We start from the raw sequence: 20,222 nt of genomic DNA, 5'->3' as shown, positions 1-20,222 counted from the left end.
CATGATCAAAACGCTTGTCATCTGTTCCAATTAAATCACAGCAGGAGAAACTCTGATCAGCTGTCAAGGTGATAACAACAAAACCCCTGACACAGCAGACTGTTTACAGCTGCGACTCTGTGTTTATGTGTGTCTGTGTGTGTGTTGGAGACAGAAACGCATTCAGTAAGCACACTTTATGAAAGATTAAGCAGGATATGATGAGTTTTTATTACATAAACTGGAAAGTGAAAAAAAAATAGTAGAATGATCCTTTAAAATTCATTTTCTGCCATAAAATATCTGACATCTCTTTTCAAAGCATCCAGCAGATCAACAACAATAGTGTGTTTGTGTTAGTGCTCAGAGAGCAACTCTCCCTAGATACAGTGTTAGAAGTGGACGCTTTGTCGTCATGCCAACCCATCCCGAGACATTACTTGAACACACACACACACACACACACACACACACACACACACACACACACACACACACACACACATTGGATCTGCATAAGAGACGAGGGGGTGGTGGCTGTTTGAATTGGATCTTGATGTAATGACACACTTATATAACAGTAAAACACATACACACACACTGCTGGAGCACAGGATGGACACACTGACCCTCCATCTACTGTCATGACGGAGCTGTGTGTGGTTCGGTGGAGTTGGGGATGTGCGGGAACTGTAAAAGATTAATAGCTAGGCGTAGTCTCTCCAGGAAATGCACAATCTTATAAGATGTAAGATTCAATAGTATGTAGAGGAAAAGGTCCACAGAGGTCGCCAAAGTCAACACAAGCTGATCATTCTTCAAGCATTTTAATCTGTTTCGTTCAGAACGTATCTCAGTCCATACTAACAAACCTAAAAACAAATATCACATGAATGGTACTCTGGATATGTGTCGATGTTAAAAGGGGAAGTACAGAAGAACCAGATCCTTCAACAAAAAGTGCTTAGCCTCATACAGAGCTACGTACACACCAAGCATCACTTAAATAATAGCCTGGGTCATGGATTAACGGTAGTTGTATTATGGGATGGGTTGAGATAACTGCTGAAGGTCAAAGCTCTGCACTTTGTTTGTTTGTTTGTTTGTTATGTAATGGCTCACACGATAGAGGTGTGATGAACTAGGGTAGAACATATCTTGACCAAATAGATCCAACCATTAAGTTTTCCAAATGAGTCAATATATATTCCAAAAGTCTCTATTGAATACTCTCTAATCTAGTAGTAGTGTTAATTGAAAGCAAAACCATAGGGAAGATAGCACAAGACCAGTGATTACTATCTCAGCATGTCAGTAATCAAATGTCTGTAATTTTGTTCATGATTGTTTGAAGATTTCGTTCTCACCAAAGAACAAATCCCAGATAAGCAGGTTTAATGAATGTTAGAAGCTTTAGGTTTAGCAGGTTTAAAGAAGAACTTTTTCCTAAGAAAGAAGCCAATTTTCCATCTTTGGACTTGAATACATTTTATTTCATACCTGCACAATTATAAAAACCTGATGGTGCATGCCATCAACATGCCTGATTACATCACAGGCACCTGGGACGTTTCACCACAAAGAAGCCATACACTCTACGGAGTTGAACAATGCTGAACTAATGTGGCCAGGGGGTTATATGTTGTTCTTGCCTTTGAAAATAAGGATAAATGAAACTAAGTATCTAATATCTAATGTTCAGGTGTCTTATTTACATTTCAATAACTTTCCAAAGGAGCTGAACCGAAGCTCATCCCAGACCTGAGAATAAACAGCTCAGTGTTCTCGCACCCTGCATCATCTCCCCTCATGCAAAGCCCATTACCCTCCACCTCCAACAGCACTGTTCACACTTTCTAATGTTTCTCTGCAAAATCTGGTGCAAATAATAACACAGCCTCCCTCCTACTCATGCTGCTATCATTAGAGAGAGAGAGAGAGAGAGAGAGAGAGAGAGGGAGAGGCCACCCACACACTTCAACTACTGTGGCAAAGCTGGAAAAAATCCACCGGCCTTGACCTCCTCTTCTCGTCTCCTCCTCCTCTTCCTCCGCCTCTTCCTCTCCCAGCAACCAGTTTGGCATCCCATAGTGGTCACCATGGAGACACCACTCAGTCTAGAAGTGTCTGCGCAAGAGACACAGAAAGACGAGAAAAGTTAATGCCCTGCTGTTTTAGCAGCCTTCTTCTTGTCTTCCTCTTGTCTCTTCCATTGTCCCCTCCTCCTCCTCTCCTTACTTCTTTCCTTCTTTCCTCTTCGTTATGCTGTCTTTCCTCTCCTCCTTTTTTTCTCCATATATCTTTTATCTCTCTGAAAATCTGCCTGGTACTCAACTGCCCACACAGTCAGTCTTATTCATCATCATCACACACACACACACACACACACACACACACACACACACACACACACACACACACACACACACACACACACACACACACACACACACACACACCTGTGTGGGTGCTGACAGCCAGCTGTTGCCAGGCAACATACTGAAGTTGAGTCCAACTTTGCTGAGAAAGAAACAGTGACATTCAACTCAAGCAGCGTATTTTGTTCTCCTCTTTCTGTTTTATTTCGCACTGACAGATTTCATGAGCAATAATAGAAATGAAAACAGAGCAGGGACACACATCAACCAAGCTTCCTTCATTAAAACATATTTCAGAGGATGCAGGCATGGATAAAAGGCTTTCAGGGATTTCATACATTAATCAACCAGAAAGAATAAGTCTACATTCACAGTATAAAGACCATTGGCTGTATATATATATGTGACCAGCACCTCCACCTCCTCCCATTGTGATGAGTGAAGCCAAAATACTATCTCAGTGAGCACTGACATATTGCAATGGTGGAGCCAAGGCACGCACGGACCTGATCTGGCTGTTGCCGTGGGATTGAAGTCACATCTTTTCCACTGACCAAAACACATCAAAGATTCCTCAGATCGGTAGTGACTTGTGAATCACAAGGAAGCTTCGGCTCTAAACTAGTGGGTTGGGTCCCAAAAGTGGGTCCAGCGCAATTTTCAGTGGGTCACCCTGTTAACCTGAGAAAACGATGCAAAAACTATGTGCTGTGGCTTTACTTGAAGCACATTTCTCATGACACACTGCATTTGCAGAATTAGGGTAGTTTATTCACATAGCAACACAGTAGTTGTCTGTAATGCACCTTGAAGCTGGTTGTCACCTGACACTAAACAACAAATTCTAGAAATTTAGGACACGACTGCCACTAAGGATGAGGTTGGTGGTGGTGACTATTTAAGAACCATTGCCCTACAGCATACTATGTTTTTTCATGTATATTACTGTAAATGTGTCAATAATTTACTAAATGACGTTGACGCTCACGCATTGACGAAGACTTGAAACTAGCAATTTAAACCATAAACTTAAGGAACGTGAGGAGAATGTTAACTTGAGGTAAAAGATCAGCTAAGAAAGCAGGACATGTAACATAAAAACAATCAAAAAACTTGAATAGCACCTCCTCAAGGCTTCAATTTCTATCATATACCCTAAAATACTTGATCTCATATCAGAGGTATACTTTAAAATATTGGCCTCATGATGACACAGCAGATGAGATCAGTGGGTTCTGTTGATATAGTCAGGGTTCATCCTCTGAGGACCACAAATATCAGCTGTTAGTGCCAACACAATGTGATCAGTATTTTGGGGATATTATCCTTACACTAAGACATCCACAAAGAGTTAACATCTATTAGAAATATATGTGTTTACTTGTTTGTTTGTTTGTTTGTTTGTTTGTTTGTTTGTTTGTTTTCACAGTGTGCAGCAGAATCTTCCATCTACATGCTGTGACCTCTGATGACAGTGACATTTTACACAGAGAGAGAGTAAGAGAGAGAGACTAAGAAAAGAAGGTAGAAAACGGACTGGGATTTCAAGCACTGACAGGCAGCAGCTGCATGATGAGAATTACCACCATGACCTTTGACCTTCTCCTCACCATCCTTTGCCACAAAACAAACATGGCTGCAGTCTGCTGGACATTTCTACAAGGTGTCTGGTATCTGAGTGATAATCCCCTGTACGCACACACACACACACTAACAGACAGACACAGACACACACACACACACACACACACACACACACACACACACACACACACACACACACACACAATGACTAAATGGTGTGTTTGTGTGTTAGTCATCAAGAGCCCAAAAAGACCTTCAAGGCCATATCACATTCTGCACACACACACACACACACACACACACACACACACACACACACACACACACACACACACACTGTGCTGCATTGCCTTTCAGTCCAGCTGGATGACCTTCAGACCCTGAATGCATCATTGCATCACCCCTAAGTGTGTGTTTGTGCGTGTGTGAGAAGAATATACGATTATGATGTCATGACGACATGACGACATGATACCACTGTCAGAGAGCCTTAGTTAAACCTGTGATATCTGAGTTTTGAGCTTCTTGTTTCTCCAGCAGCAGTAAAGCAACATTGACTTTGATATATTTAAAATATGATGAAATGTTCCCATATTACTCATCACTGATGCCCTGTGACGTTTGTGACATGATGAATATAAAGCATCTTTCACATATGCACTCCTGAAATTTTGTTAGGGAAGTCTTCCAGCAAAAGTTTTGAAAGTTGCTTATTCCTACATGTCCCTCACAGCATGAAGTATTCCCCATCAAAAGAGTGGGGTAGGAGCTGGGGACTTGGGGTGGGCCAAGAGGCAAGCAATGTTTACACCATGATGGCAGACAGAGCAACAGTGACCTAACTGATGACATTTCTTGCATTTATATCAGTGCTACATGTAAACAGACGACAGTGCAGACATCTTCTCTAATCTTGTCCTGAAAAGCATTCCCCTTCAGCCTCAGATGTTTTTATTTGTCATCCCTGGTTCAGACCCGTTGCATGATATAAGTGTCATCACCCCTGCTCACTTGCTGGCGATGAATTTCGCCAAACATTTCCTGCTACATTCTCACATCGGCTCATCCTGGCTTCACGCAGAAATTTGACATCGGACCTTCATGAAAAAGTCTGTGTTAAGTCTTGAAACAACTTTTAGCTGTTTGTGTTCACAAATGCAGCTCACCCTGAAACTTTTGAGAAGTCTTTGGGAGTTTTGTGCTTGTGTGAATCAAGCTAAAGTCTAATATCCACTCCCAGTTTTTGATCTGTTTTGGTCTCCTCCACCTGCTGAGGGAAATGTGTCTCTTAAGCTGTGAAATGCTTCACTATTCACTAGATAGTCCATAACGGTGTCTGTCTGCCATGTAGTACTTGACAGGTTGTGCACTGTGGCCTTTTATAGCTTCCTTTCTCAAAACAATGAGATAAACCCTTCCAAAAGGGACCCTTACACCCATCTCCCCACACTCACCTCTGTTAGTACGTTTGCATGCAGGGACTGCCACCCAAAACCTTTAGTGTGAAGTTAGAGTGGGTTTTTAGCCTCGCAACAGTAAGTCTGTATCAATGTACTGACCTGGTGTATCATTGTTTATTGTTTGTCATGGTATACACTCTGAAACTTTTAACATTTATCAAATTAACCCCTCTGCAGTCTTGAAAACGTCATGTTTTTGTTGATAAAGAAGTAAGCAGATTGTTAAAATCAGATTGAATATACATAGGATGTCTACAAAAAGAGATGTCTCCAGAGAAGATGGGGAGTATCTCCCATACTGCTAGAGAGAGGGGAGTGAAAGGAGTGAGTGGAATCTGTCCCAAAGATTGTTGCTGAATCTAATCCCTCTACCCTGATGAAGTGAGCTTCATTCAGTTGTGGGTGTGTGACTTCAAATGGAGGTCACTCTGTAGTGGAGTTAAAGTGGGGAGAGAGTGATTTGAGAAAGACCCTATGAAGGATCTGATGAGAGCACTAAGAGTGAACTGTGACAATGGAGTTAAGGGCCAAAAAGACAACAGTAATTCTCTTCAAAACAGAGGGGGGCCAGGTTGCGCTTCAGATCTGATCACACAAGCAATCATCTCACGTCCAATTGGCCATTTCACTTGCATCTTGAAGCTGCTCCTGACAAACTGTCCTTTGTGAAATCTTGATGCTCAGTTGAGACAATATCATGGCTGGTCAGCTTGCTAATCATGTTGTTAAACATACCTACAAATTAAACATTAATAAAGATAAAGTAAATATAATTTGAAAGTATGTTTAAAACATGACTACCATTGAAACTAATTTAATTTGGTGTCAAAGTAGGCCTCTAGATGTTTCTCTGTTAAAACAGCCTTCTTCTCTTTCCATATAGACAACACAAGTTAACAACAACACAGTCATACTAAAAATGATAAGTGGAGTTCATGGCTGGTGATTCACCAGAGTAGGAGGTTTAAAAGGATGAGTGCTTGAATAAAGAGCAGCGGGGTTTGAGTCTCATCTGGGAAGAAGTGCTGGCTCACAGTGTGGCGATCAGAATGAGGTCTGCTTTAAACCTGATGTGTCTGGAAACTCTATATTTTTTCCTAGACAGCTGTGAGAAAGACTTATAGTCATCACGTTAGAATATCACAGTTAGATGGCCTTTAATTCTTACACTCTGTGATCTTCCGTTAATTGCATTTTGTCTGATCACGCTCATCCTCAACTTCTCAGAGGCATGTTTGGCATCATTCAGTCTCTGCAGACTCACTGTCCCTTTCTATCCCCTCCACCCTCCACCCCCTCCTCCCTTTTGGCTGGATCTCCGCCTCTCACTCAGACTTTATGAGCTGGGGGTGCTTCATTGTAATCCCACGGCAGCCAGGAAGGGTGGAGACTGTCTACTTCTACAAATCGACCTAAAAATGCATCGTCACTTTTATTCTGATTTACATTTAAATTTTCAGTAAAAAGGCGAAAAAGGTGATCAGATATGATTTTTTATTGGAAGGAGTTACCAAGCATATCCTGAACATGTCACACAGGATATTACGCAATAATACAAATTAACATCATTGAAACAATTTTTATTTATTCATCCACCACTAGCTCACAGCTGACCCTCAAAGCCCTTTATCAGTCAGTAACCTACAACAAAAATAAAGACACAAATATAAACTTGAAAATACAATAAAAAAAACAATCTAGACTAATAAAATAAATAAATACAACAACAAAAATAAGTGCTTCATATGTGAAATACTTGTACTCAGAAATATATTGAGTGAAAACAAGCATTAGCCTACCCTTTTCAGCTTCAACATTAAAATGCATTAATTGATGTGGTTCAGTGTTGTGATAAGATAAGATAAGATAAGATAATCCTTTATTCGATGCACATTATCCTCAAACAGCACTCTTTCTTCCTGTATTTTAAAGCTCCTGTGGTGAGTTTTTGGCATAGACTGTATAAAATATGGACGTAGTTTCCGTGATGTCACCCATCTGTTCCTGAGAGCTGTTTTGAAGCCAATCGACAGCGGCAGCCATATTGGAAATGTGGAACTCAACTGGGCAGAGTGTGATGTAGTGTGAGCCTCCCAGCCAACAGCTATGTGTTCCCGACCGGGAGTCACGTCAGTCATGTCTTTATTTGGGCAAAAACTCTGAATCTTAATATCTTCTGAACCGTCACGTTAGAAAAAAACTCACCCCGTATGTGTGTGCCGATAGAGAGATTAACTTCGTAGGGCCAAGCCATTTTTTGAACCAGGTTGTAAACATGTTTATTAATGCTGCAAAGATCGCCTTTTTCCCACTCATGTCTATGTGGTTTCCGGTGTTTCTGCAGCCAGCCTCAAGCTGATTCTTGGTGTATTGCAGTTTATAACACTTCCGCATGGGCTTCATCGTTTGAGACCGGAGGTTGCCACTTGGTTTTTGGTAGGTTGTGAAACAAACTGAAATTAGTAGCCCACTTATGTTCCTTCAGGACCTTTAAAAGCAAAAAAAACATCAGCATTAAGGTAGTTGATTTCTATGTAGTTATTTATATGTCTGAATAGGCCAGGGCATATAGGTGTCACATAAAGTGATGTACAACACACTGCCTGAACTGCCTCTTTTCATTCCAAAAAATCTTGACAAGTGATAAGTTGTTTCTGTGTATTTATTATTAATGTTCGTCTACTGTTTTTATGATTATTATTCCTTTTACTTTTTGTACTGATAAATCGGTGTACCATGCACAATGACAGTAAAGATATATTCTATTCTCTGCTGTTCTAAGTTTGACTGTTTTAAGAAGGTCGAACCGGATTTTTATTAAAAAACAAACAAACAAACCAACAAACACAAAACTTATGCATATACAGTACCAATATTAGCTAAATTGTAAACAGGGGATGCCAAAAAAAAACGTTACTTCCAGTGATTCGATCTACATGTTTATGAATTTGCACTTATTGTACCTATATATATTTATTTAGTAAAATTTCAAGAGATCAATTTTGTTGTATTGAGGCTAAAGAACAGAAAGAGTTTGTAATGCTGTGTTTTTACCATGGATTAGGACATTATCTGACCTCTCAGTCAAACGCCAGGTATGGTGCAGTTAATGTTTATAAAATCAAAGTTTTATATAATTATTACGAGAATATCTTTATCTATTGCTTTTTGCTTGTGTACTGCTAAGACACTTCAACGTAGAGCGGCCCACGGTATAGCGCCACCCGGCCGCTTCAGCGCGGTGCATGAATCGAGCGCACCACACTCTGCAGTCCGGGCCGTACTGAGGCAGAGCGGGGCGTATGGGCGGGGGGAGGAAGGGGAGGAGGAGGAGGATTGGTGGATTTGAGGACTCACTGCCCCTGCGTTGTTTTCTCTCCGAGCTTTCGGCAGTCCGTCCGTCCGTCCGTCCTTCACTTCGTGCCGGACTCCACTGCGCTTCCGTCGGCCTCCAGGTGAGTGCATACCAGGGTTGAACCGTGTTGGTCTATCTCATTTTATTCCAAATCAGTGTTTGCATGAATTTGATTCATTGTGTGGGTGCCTGAGCTGGAGAAGCATCCACATCCTCGACGTCTGCGTCTGTGGCGCGGATGTGCATCCTTGAACTCTGATACATCGGGATAGAGGCCACCTATCCCGTGTTAGACCTGTGTAGAAATCAGTGTGGTGCTGCAGTGGGTTGTTGGCGCCAAACGAAGCCGGACAGCGAGCTCGTCCTCCGGCTTTGCTTCTGTGTTTTCCGTCGCTCTCCATCGCGCTATTGAACTTGTGTCGGGGTGTTTTTGTTTGTGTGCCTGTGTGCGTGTGTGATGGAGTCAGTGCGCCAGAGCTGCTGCTGGTTGTTATTGTTTTATTTTTTGGGGTGAACTCTGCATCCCCATCTTTATTTTGCGAGGTCTGAGTTGACGAAGATTTTTTAGCCCTTCATTTCTGTGATGTAGATGATGATGTAGATGATGATGTAGAGATGTAGGTGGTGGTGCAGGCGTGGTCGCCTTCTCTAACCTCATCCTCAGAACACAAACACTAAAATATTCCAATAACACTCCTGTGTAACATCCCTACAGGGACTCTGAGTCTCTGCAGTGACCTTCTCTGTACTTTGGGATGTTTTGGTGACTCTTTGTGTCACTTTGTCACTAAAAAACAGTATTTCTTCAGATCTGATGTTATCATGGTGCTCTTATAGTCTAATATTAATGTGAAATACACTTGGACCCTCCTTGTGCCCTTTAGATTAAAAATATACTGTTGTATTTACAGTTTTAGCTGTCTGAGCCTCTTTTGTGTTGACTTAAATTAGTGAAATCTCCCTGTAATATATTTCTGGCTGACTGTAGAGGTTCTGTGATGATGAAATGTGCGTAACGTTGCTGCTTTGAGGCGTTTTTCTTTTGCGCAGACCCTGTTTCAAATCCTGTAGAGCAATTATGTAATCAGATACAGGCTGGGCTGCTGCTTTCTCTCCTCCTCCCTCCCCTTCTCAATTTCTTTCCCTCTCTCCATTGCCTTTTCCTCCTAATCTTCCTTCTCTTTGCCTTTTATAATGTGAGGTTTCTGATTTCTTTCCATCCGCTTTCTTCCACCTCTCTTTACTCCTTACTTTTCTCCTCCATTTCCCTTTTCTTTGACTTTTTCCCCTGCTCCTTCAAATTCCTCTCTCCTGGAGTTATCTCCTCTTTCTCACCTCAGCTGTTCTCTTATCATTTTGTTTCTGTCCATCCTTGTTTACCCTTCTCACCTTCCTCCTCTTAATTTCTTTAGATGCAGCAACTGGGAGACATTTGGCAACTTGTTGACTGGAGCCTTTAAGACGTCACAGTGAGGTGTCGAGTTGTTCCCAGCTCCTGCTGCTTTTACAGCATGCTGCAGTAAAACAACCATTATATAATAAAATTGAATCCTTTGGATGTAAATCTGGTTTTAAAGAGATGTTTTGATGACAAGAATGTCCACCTGCATTAATGTTTGCAGTGAAATCATTGGATTTTTATGCTTTGTTCCATGTCAGATTTTGAGGAATCAGAGATAAAATGGAGGCTGAGATTGAACCTCAAAGTCTTAGTTTGAACTTTGATATCCTCTTGTTGCACATGGGAACAAAAATCTCCAAAAGATACCAAGAATTTTGGAAGCTCTAGAGCAAAAAATGTAACTTCATAAACGCAACTGGGAAGTATTCTCGCACCCCTTCTTTTCCAAAGTAAAAACAAACAATCATATGAAATGAAAGGGGTTTAATGCACATTACTGTCACATGAATTCCTCCAAGAATGGGTTCACAATTCTTGTGAATGTTCTGGTAACTATGTTTTTGTGCACCGTATTTGATCCGAATAACTGTAGTTTTTAGATGCATGAGGAAGCTTTTTAAAAGAAGATAACAATCCATGCAGAACTATAAGGTTTGGTTATTTTAAGCCAAAACATTTGTTTTCCTTGTCAAAACTGGGTCCATACATTTCCCACAATGCAACAGACGTCTTAGGGATATGTGACACTAGTAGACAGAATTACTAGTGGATCAAACAATTGAATATTTTCACCATTGTAGGCCTATGATGCAAGTCATATGTTGTGAAGTTGTTGCACAGCTACCTGCCACTAACTGGGGCTGTAGGTAAAGTTAATGGCTACTCCTATAATCCTGTAATGCTCCACCATCTGGATGTAAACAAGCACGGATGACAGGTGGCATCTCATAGTGTGGTCTCACAAGGATGTGAACTTGCATGGGTGACCAAAGGCTGGTGGTGCTAGCTCTGCTATCATCAGTCTGCAAACCAGTTAGACATCTTTTACTCACAGACTCTGTGATCCTGTGTTAAGCTGTGATGAATACAGTGTGCTCAGTTTTGACTGTTTTCTGAGTGTTTTCTTACCTTTAGACAAGTTGGTTAGTTAGAGTAGAATTTAAATTTCCTTTTAAATGACAAAGAAATAAGATGCTGTGAAACTTCCTTACTACAGCCTCTCGCAGAGACAAGTGGTAAGGCTCAATTAGTACAATCATATACAGTCTATGTTCCAACTTGAAGTGTTCAGACTCAACCAACACTGAATCAAGTGGTATCACTTGAGGACAGTTTTCTGGCCTAGGAAAGCTCCATCTTGAGGTATTAAAGGCTTCAGACAGATTTTGGTGTAGCAACCATGAAGTCCTCCTTTTTAAAGGTTTGTTTTCTCATTGAGAAATAAAGAGGATTAAAACAGCTGCTTGACTAAAAACTTTTTTTTTAAATCTTAAAATATGACTGAATTCCTGCTGTGGATATAATGTACCTCAAATGAAAGCTCTCCAACATTTTCCATTGACCTTGCAGGAAATAGGAAGCACTTTTTCAAAAATAGTTCTCCCCTTTTTTTTAAACTTTCCATGTGACGTTTGCTGATGTGGTGGGAGCTTAGATCTGCTGTTTGTGTTTACGGGCTCTTTAAATGAAATGGAGTGAAGCCAGATATAGATGGAAAGAGGGCAGGGTGCAGCGAAGTTTATGGGAAATGTGGTTTTAATTTAGTGAAAGCCTAAATACCTCTCAAAGCGTTTTTAAAAATAGTCTGTGGACCTGTTTCTTCAGAGTTTATAGGTTGTTCCATTTGAAGCTGAAGAGTGTTTTTATAATTCATTTACTGGTCCATCTCAGTATATTCAGTAGGTCAATAAGTCTTGTTGTTTAGTCTGTTTCCATCAGCAGGTTTGGATGTTTTGATCATAAACGATCTGCAGGGAGGTTTTAAGTGAATTGATGCTCCTGCAGGAAACATGAACAGTGCTTATGGGAGTGTTTTGGCTCCGTGTCAGACTCTCTCTTCCCCTCACTGATACCTCAGCTTTGTGGAGGTGGTGGTGATGATCCAGCTTTGGCTCGGCATGGCCAGCGTGATGCAGAGAGATTTGAGCTGTAAATCATCTGCTCTACTGCAGTATCTTATATGGAAGCTTCATCTTTTTAATACCAGGCTAATATTAAAGCTGAGCCGCTCACGTCACATTTGTTCATCTCTGTGCGAGACAAGTCTATGAAGCCATACACAGAGGAGTACGGGTTTTTACTGATTACATAACAAATTATTTTATAGAAACTCTGGTAGAGACAGACCACAAACCTGCACACACCACAGGAACAAAACAGGTTATTCCCTGGGCTAAAAAATATGCTCCGTAAACTTAAAAGGGAAGAGCAGTGTTTAAAAAACACAGGCTCTTTATTTTACATATACAGTTTAATGACTGAAGACACAACATCGTTTGAAATTTGCTCCAGTAGATAAGATCAGCCTGCAGCCCTGAAACAGGCTTTAATGACTGCAGTGTAATCCTTAGGGCAAATGTGTCCAATCAAAGTATGACTTCAAATAGTGTTCATATTTGTCACTGACAGGCTGTCGTTGTTATTGCAGCTGTCCAAAAACGTTACAGAAAGGATCCCTATGAGATCGACATTTTTACTAAGATCCTTTTTGATCAACCAGAAACAGTCATTACACCGTTCTCTTTAAAGCCACCAGACTGTTGACTATAACACACAATAACACAAAGTGTAATGCCAGTTTTTATCAAAAATTCAGTGACACTTTGATTTAGAAAAAGGGCAAACTAACTTATTCACATTTGTTTGCTTTTAGATTAAACAAATAACATGATGTATTTTACTGCAACCATTCTGTGGAAATTTCAATGAAATAACTCCATTGACGAAAACCAAGCGGCAACCTTCGGACTTCAAATATGAAGCCCATGCGGAAGTAATAAGAACTACAGTTCATCTAGCGTCCACTCGAGGCTGGCTGCAGAAACACCAGAAACCACATACACATACATTCAAAAAAGATGATCTTTGCAGCATTAATAAACATGTTTACAGCCTGGTTACAGTTTAGAAGATATTAAGATTATATGTTTTGCCCATTTAAGGACATGGCAGACTTGACTGACAGGTGGGCACCATGTAGCTGTTAGCTAGGAAGCTCAAGCCTGCCTCCTTCTCTCACACCAGCTTGACAAAAGTTAGGTTGACTTCAGCATTTCCAATATGGCTTCCGCCGACATTCGTTTTCAAAACAGCGCTTCAGGAACAGATTGGTGACATCACGGATACTACGTCCATTAATTTCAGTCAATGACGAAAACACTGGTTTTACTTTAAACAATGCAGGAGTTGCTGGTCTACTGCTGCCTTGATGGGTTAGTGTGTTTGTGTCACTTTGGTTTTCTAAGTGGTTGATTAAGATCCAGAGCATCATTTGTTTAACTCACAGTAACACAGTTTTCTCGTGGTTTCAGTTCATCACAGCTGGACTCAGTTCTAGTTGTTCAACGTTGTGGATTCCATGCCTCTCTTTCTCTTCTTTCTTACAGCCTTCCTGTTTTTTCTCATCTGTTTTTCTAATTGTTTTTCTTTCTCTCTCAAGCTCGTTCCACCTCTCTAAACAGGACCCAGAGTGTCTCGCTGTAGTACTAATTAGAGCAGACTCATGTTGACAGAGTGTGTGTCTCAGAGGGTCGGGGTGTTGGTCCAGTTTCATTGTGTGAATACGAAGAAGGAGCTGCATTCATGTGATCAGAAACATTGTGAAGAAAGCAGACTGACCTTTTTAAGATGCCTTTGATCGTCCTCTGTGTACAGACGGTCAGCTCTGTGTACAGATGGTCAGCTCTGGGTTTGACTCATTGTCTTTTTAGCCAAGTAGCACATCCAGGTTTTCAGGATGTTTGATCAAAGACAGTGACATTTCGGCAACATGTTGACTCAAAAGAGAGGAAGGAATCTTGTAATGTCCTTGTATTTTTAAAAAAAAATTCCCAAATAGATCTCAGCTTTTACATCTTTAACCAAAGTTTCTTGAATCATTGATTCCATTTTGTTTTGTCATCTTTGGATTTCAGGAACAAATGTGAAATTTTGTAAATGTTTATGTATCTCATCTAAATAATCAAAATAAACTCCTTGGAGCAAACATAAAATTATTATTTGGCATTATTTGGCATGTGACGGAGGCATCTGACAGTGTGTTGGTCAGATCCACCAATGAAAAGCTGTTAAAGGTTGTCATTTGTTTGACTGCATTTCCACGATGACACAGCAAATGTCAGTGTTTTTGTAAGCAGGAGCAAGTTGTAGTAAAAAAAAGTTTATATAACATTTTCTAAACCTCAACTCTTTTTATATAAGTCTGATCTGAACACATTTATAAACCAACACACAGTTGTAGTTAAAGCTCAACTTAGTAATAATAGTCATAGCAGAGGCAGCAGGCTCTGCATGATGAGCATGATTCATCACCTGTGAAATTTCTTAGAAGTAAGAATTCCTGTTAACCAATCAGTGTCTAGTAATGACAGTGTATAAGTGATTCCAGGGAGAGCAGTCATAACAGCCACGCACACACAAAGTTTGATTGACAGGGTATCAGAGATGGTTAATGAAGAAGACTTTGTTTACAAAGAAAGAACAAAACAAACACTGAAGACGGTGCGTGTTGTCCCTTTAAGACGAGAGCTATGTGGCCAGTTGTATTTTCAGAAACAAGGCCAATCGTGTTTCTGTCGTTCTTTTTTCTGCTCCTAACTGCAGACCCTCCCTCTGTCCCGCATACACCTCTATCTCCTCTACCTTCATCCTTCCTTTTTCTCTTCCAAAGTCACCTTCACTGCCTTTTCTCCTTTCCCAACCTTACCATCTCCCCTTTTCCTTTTAATATTTGAGTCCTCTTTTATAAAAGAGACTCCTTTTGTCACTTTAAGTGTCATCTCTTAATCAGTGCCTTCTCTTTTACCTCTTTTTTTTTATCATGACCCATATAGTGGGAGCATTCAAATATATTCCTTCAACTGAACTGAACCAAAGCACATTTCAAAATAAAATAAAATGAGAAAATAAGCTGAAATAATCATGTTGCTGAAAGTGTTTCAGGGATTTTACTGTGAAGGGGGATCTTGTTTTTTCCTCTGCCTCCTTCACAGCTTGGAGGCGTAGGCTTTAAGCTAAAAGAGTTGGATGGAGGAAGAGGAGCAGAAACTTTATCCTGAGGCCCACAGGATGAGGAGGCTAGAGATGGATGAAGGGAAGGCAAGAAAAGTGAGATTAGAATTATTTGTTGTTTATCAAAATCACAACTAAAACTAAATCACGTGTCAAAACAAACATAGTATCAGGGGGTGAAGAAGAGCAGAAGGATGATTGATGAAAGCACTGTCTAGTTGTGATAGGGGAATAAAGAATGAGAGGGGTTGTAGAGGGAGAAGGAGAAGAGATAAATGAGGGACGAGTGGGAGAAAAAGGAGGACAGGAGTGAAAATGTACCAGCTGAAAGATTTTCCCAGGCAGGAGGAGAGAGAGAGAGAGGAATGTTCTGGAAAAAGTCCAGCAGATAGGAAGTGGAGCAGTGCGACACAGAGGAGGGCATGAAGAAGCGAGGGAAGAGGAGGAGGAAGAGTGTAGGATTGTTCCCAATGGCAAACCTTCAGCCAAATATAGAGAAGTCTGATGGAGCTGACCACAACCTCCAACCAAACACTGAAAGGTTTATCAAATAGAAAAACAGAGGTGAGTCCATGGAGTCAAAACTCCATATAAAGGTCCACCCAGTCCATCACTCCATCATTCCATACAGCATTTAACTGCAGATGAAGTTACTGACTATGAGGGCAGTTTTCATTCTTGATAAACTTCATCATTGTAAAATAATTACATCCACAATTTTATGATTCAATTTTGACGTTCATAAAGGGATAGTTACGTTTGTTTTTTTGAGTAGGGTTGTATGAGGTACCTGTCAATAGGCATGGGCCTGGTCCCAGTTTCAAGGAATGCTAGAGTTTGTAAAAGTCACCGTATCAAAACACTAATATTGTTCGGCTCACCATTCCTATGATCTATCAATTTTCCAACCCTCTCTCCACAATCCAAAGACTCTTCAGTGACTGTCATGAAGAAAAGATGGATATCCTTACTTTAAAGAAGCTTGAACCAGCATGTTAATTATATTTGTCTGAAAATAAAACTCTGGTCTGACACCTACACCCTTGCAGCGGTTACAGGCATAAGAAATGACCCATACAGTCAAAATTGTCAGTCTTGCTGCTGGTGTCTTATTTCCCTCTGTCGGTCAAAGAAAAAACCTGTAATTTTTCTCTTTTTCATAACTGGAGGCTTCAACAATAAATCCCCTAATATTAATACAACTGGTTTTCTTTTGACAGATTTACAGTTTTGGCATGCTCTACAAAAAGTAGAAAACTAATAAAATTTAGGTCTACAGATTTTTTAACAAAGCCTTTGAAGTTTTGTATTTTTGTAAGGGAAAAGCTTTTCTGTAAAGCTTTTGAAGTGCAGGTTCATCAAAGCCTTCAAAGTGTTTGAGTTAATAAAAAGCTTTGATGTAGTTTAGTAAGACTTGGTTCAAAGTTTCTTTTAGTATAAACATTTGCGAGCGCTGAAGAAAACTAACTCCTTTTAAAGTTTTGTAATTAGATCAAAGCTTCTTATGTAAATTATTTTCCTGAAGTGTTGAAGTTGAGAATCAGCATTCAAGCTCGAAAGCCCGCATAGAGAAGTCCCGTGAAGATCCAATTTGACTGAATTGCAGCAGTGTGATACGATGTCTTTGTTTGTTGATCTCTGTTTTACTCATTACATTTGTCAAATACAGACGCTCCCATTTATGCACATTATGAAACGTCTTTTGTGTAGTGTGCTCATGGTAGTTAAGTGATTACTGTTGTGAAGTCAACGCAGGAAAGCTACGTGGACGAAACTTTTAGACTTTGTTTACATGATACCAACCCCTTTAAAAGTGGAAAGTCTTTCCTTTTGAGTTTAAAAAAACATCTGAGTTCACATAACAACATGAAAACAATAAAAATCGCTTGAGTATGCATGCCAGACCAGTAGTTGGCAGTGTTTCGTAACTTTGTAATGAAACACCAACAAAGAAGAACACCATGTGGCAGCGCAAAAATCTGTTCTTCAACAGAAAGAGGAGTGCAAACAAACAAGAAGTTTACACAGTGACGGATGAGGTTGCGTTTTCAAAAATTCCTCTAGAACCCGTTTTCAAAAGTTAAAATGCTATAACGGTACCGTTTTCTATTGAATGTATTTCTGTGTAAACAGGGCCTGGGTCTCATGCAGTATACCGCCTTTATACTGAACCAAACATCGCCATCATATTGCTGTCCCAGAGTAAGATTTTAAACAGTGTTTTGGCGTTACAGAAGCAAAAGCAAGAGGCATGACGTGTAGTCAAACAGCAGGAGCCTCTCATGCACACATACCACACTGTTTCATCCTGCTTACTCTGCTGTTTGCAGAGATGACTCTGTTGCTACCTCTGATGTCAGCTTAGCATCTTAAACTTCTCCCCATCAACAGGCAGGTGAAAGGTTGTGTTTTAAAATCTCAAATTCAAAATGTAAAATTATCTTAAATCATCATTTGAAATCTTTCAGAGGTGTCATTCTTTCATCTTTCATTTTTGGTTATACTTCGTGTCCTTGTGACAACAACACACAGTAAGATATCAGCTAGGCATGGCATGTTTGAACTGGCTATGTCTGGTTCTGCTTCTTTTCTGTTGTAGGTTAAATGTGTGTGTGCACGCGTTTGTTTACATAGCTGGGTTACGGCAAGGTAAAACGGTCAAACCCAAGTGTTGGTCAAACACACACAAAATGGTGTATTCCTTCCTTTAGCTGTCTTCTTTTCACCAACTAAGCCTCCTAAACCATCCCTGAAGTGTTAAAGCTGCTCAGATAGAGCGACAAAAACTCATGGATGAATGAACATGGGTTTGTGTGGTTTCTGACATCCGAAATGGAGTTTTTAGACGGTTTCCGAAGACCAAACTGATGATGAAAGCTGCTTAGCTCATAAATGATAGTGTAGATTTTCCATCTGAGTAAGAAAGCTGCAGCTACACACCCGTGATATCTCATCAATAAAATATGTGAACAGAGTGTCTATGAAGACTGCTCTAATTTGCAGCAAGAAGATTTTTCCGATTACACGTTTCCGCTGGATTTCCCCGATAGTTAGATAAGAGGCTGCTGAGGCTGATGTGATGGGGGATTTAAAACAAACACATTAAGTGAAAGAAGCAGCTTTAAAGTGTTTCTACCCACTGAGCCCATATCTCTCAAAATATAGATCTTGTTTGACTATGAGAGGAGTTTGTCTTTGGGTCCCTCTCTGACCTGTACTCACATTCTCCAAATTCTAAACTAAACCCTCTGCGGCTTAATTCATTTAACAGGGGTCATGAGGCAGTGAATTGTACCGGACAGAGATGATGAGAGGAAAGTGAAGACAGTGAGAGAGGTGAGGACGGAGCGATATCAGTAAGAAGAATAGATGGGTTAAGAAGACTGACTACAGCTGCTTTAGTCACTTGAGGACAAATACATAACCGTTTTAAAGGAGACGTGTAGATGTGTCAAACTGAGGTTGTGCTAGCCAGGTCAACATGAGTAAGCTGACCTCCTAAAGCCTGAAGCCCCAGTTAGAGTCTATCTGGTATCATGAAGCTGGTTATGATCTTTCTCTTTTTACTCAGGCGTTCTGCTTCAGGCTCTGTACACGGTTACATAAAGGGTGCATTTGACGCATCATTTGATGCTTTTTCAGCACAAAATGGAACGATCGCTGACTGTCCATTTCAGTTAGACTGATTGAACGAGAAGTGATGATGAACATATTGAAGTTATTTCAGTAAAACCCTGCTGCTGCAAACAAGACGAGGGGGATCCTGTAGAAAATAAATGTGTGAATTTATACATTATCTTTATTTTAGCTCCTGTCACTCTCTCAGTGCCTCATGTTTTTTTCAGATATGATAAAAACACATAACACAGCTCTCTCTGTAACATTATATTTATCACTAATGGGCTCCTGTGATGCGATTCTTATAGTAAGTGTTGCTTTGACTGAACTGCTTCATTCTGTGGCTTTACAAATGTAATGTTACAATTCCAAACATTTCAACATACATGTTACCTCATCTGAGCATCTATACTGCTTCTGGAGAACGTTGTCAGGAAACGATTAAAGACAGAGCTTGTTTTTTTCTCAATTAATGGTTAAACTTTGAACATAACCCCAACCAGGAAGTACAGAGTCAGCCAACTTCATGACACTGCAAACCCTGACTCAAAGTTTCGACATACCCTCGGATCTGGCATCGTAGCACAGCCTTCTGCTGTCTAAGATCTGAGCGTACTTTGATTCATGAACGACATATAACTGTTTTTTTTTTACATGGGGGCATAACAGAAGTAACATCTACACGACAGATTTCATTGAGTCAAAGGTTGCATGTAATGACCGTGCAAACAGGCTACACTGTCAGCCATCAGTCAGCTCATTTGGTTCGGCCCTTGGCTTTGGCTTTGCAGCTGATTGCATGCAGCAGAGCTCTTTACTTGTACTTGTTCACGTCAGCAAATCAGTTTCTCAGAAGACATGGATGTTGGTTTATACAATCTGTCTTTGCTGCAGACATTCTTCTACTTTGCTTGAGAATTCATTAAGTAAGGGATAATGTGTGGTTAGCAGGTATTTATGTGAAATAGAATCCCAACTGGGTAAGGCAAGACCCTGGCGCGAACCCGCTAACTTAAAACACTAACACGTTGGCAAAAAACATTGATTAAAAGATTATTTGATTTATTTGAAATGATTCATGATCTGTTTGCCTCTGGCGTTGCTCATGTTAGTGAAAGTTAATAACCGTTGTCAAGGGGTTTTGACCACCCATTATCAAACATCTTATACAGCCAGAAGATCAGCAAGAGAGTCGGGTAATAACATAAAATATTGAT

General features: G+C 40.3%; 1 protein-coding gene across 1 annotated transcript in view; it reads left to right on the top strand.

Moving 5' to 3' along the window:
* Positions 1–8,585: 8,585 nt before the first annotated feature.
* The window catches only part of sptbn1 (spectrin, beta, non-erythrocytic 1), a 134,893-nt gene continuing 123,256 nt past the window's right edge, over positions 8,586–20,222 (top strand). The window contains exon 1 of the mRNA XM_034682116.1: positions 8,586–8,856. The gene's annotated coding sequence lies outside the window, so the exon portion shown is untranslated. The remainder of the gene's footprint in view (positions 8,857–20,222) is intronic.

This window comes from Notolabrus celidotus, chromosome 4 (assembly GCF_009762535.1).
Source record: "Notolabrus celidotus isolate fNotCel1 chromosome 4, fNotCel1.pri, whole genome shotgun sequence".
Classification (NCBI taxonomy): domain Eukaryota; kingdom Metazoa; phylum Chordata; class Actinopteri; order Labriformes; family Labridae; genus Notolabrus; species Notolabrus celidotus.
The sequence above is the reverse complement of the archived record's forward strand: the minus strand, read 5'-3'. Positions and strand labels throughout refer to the sequence as shown.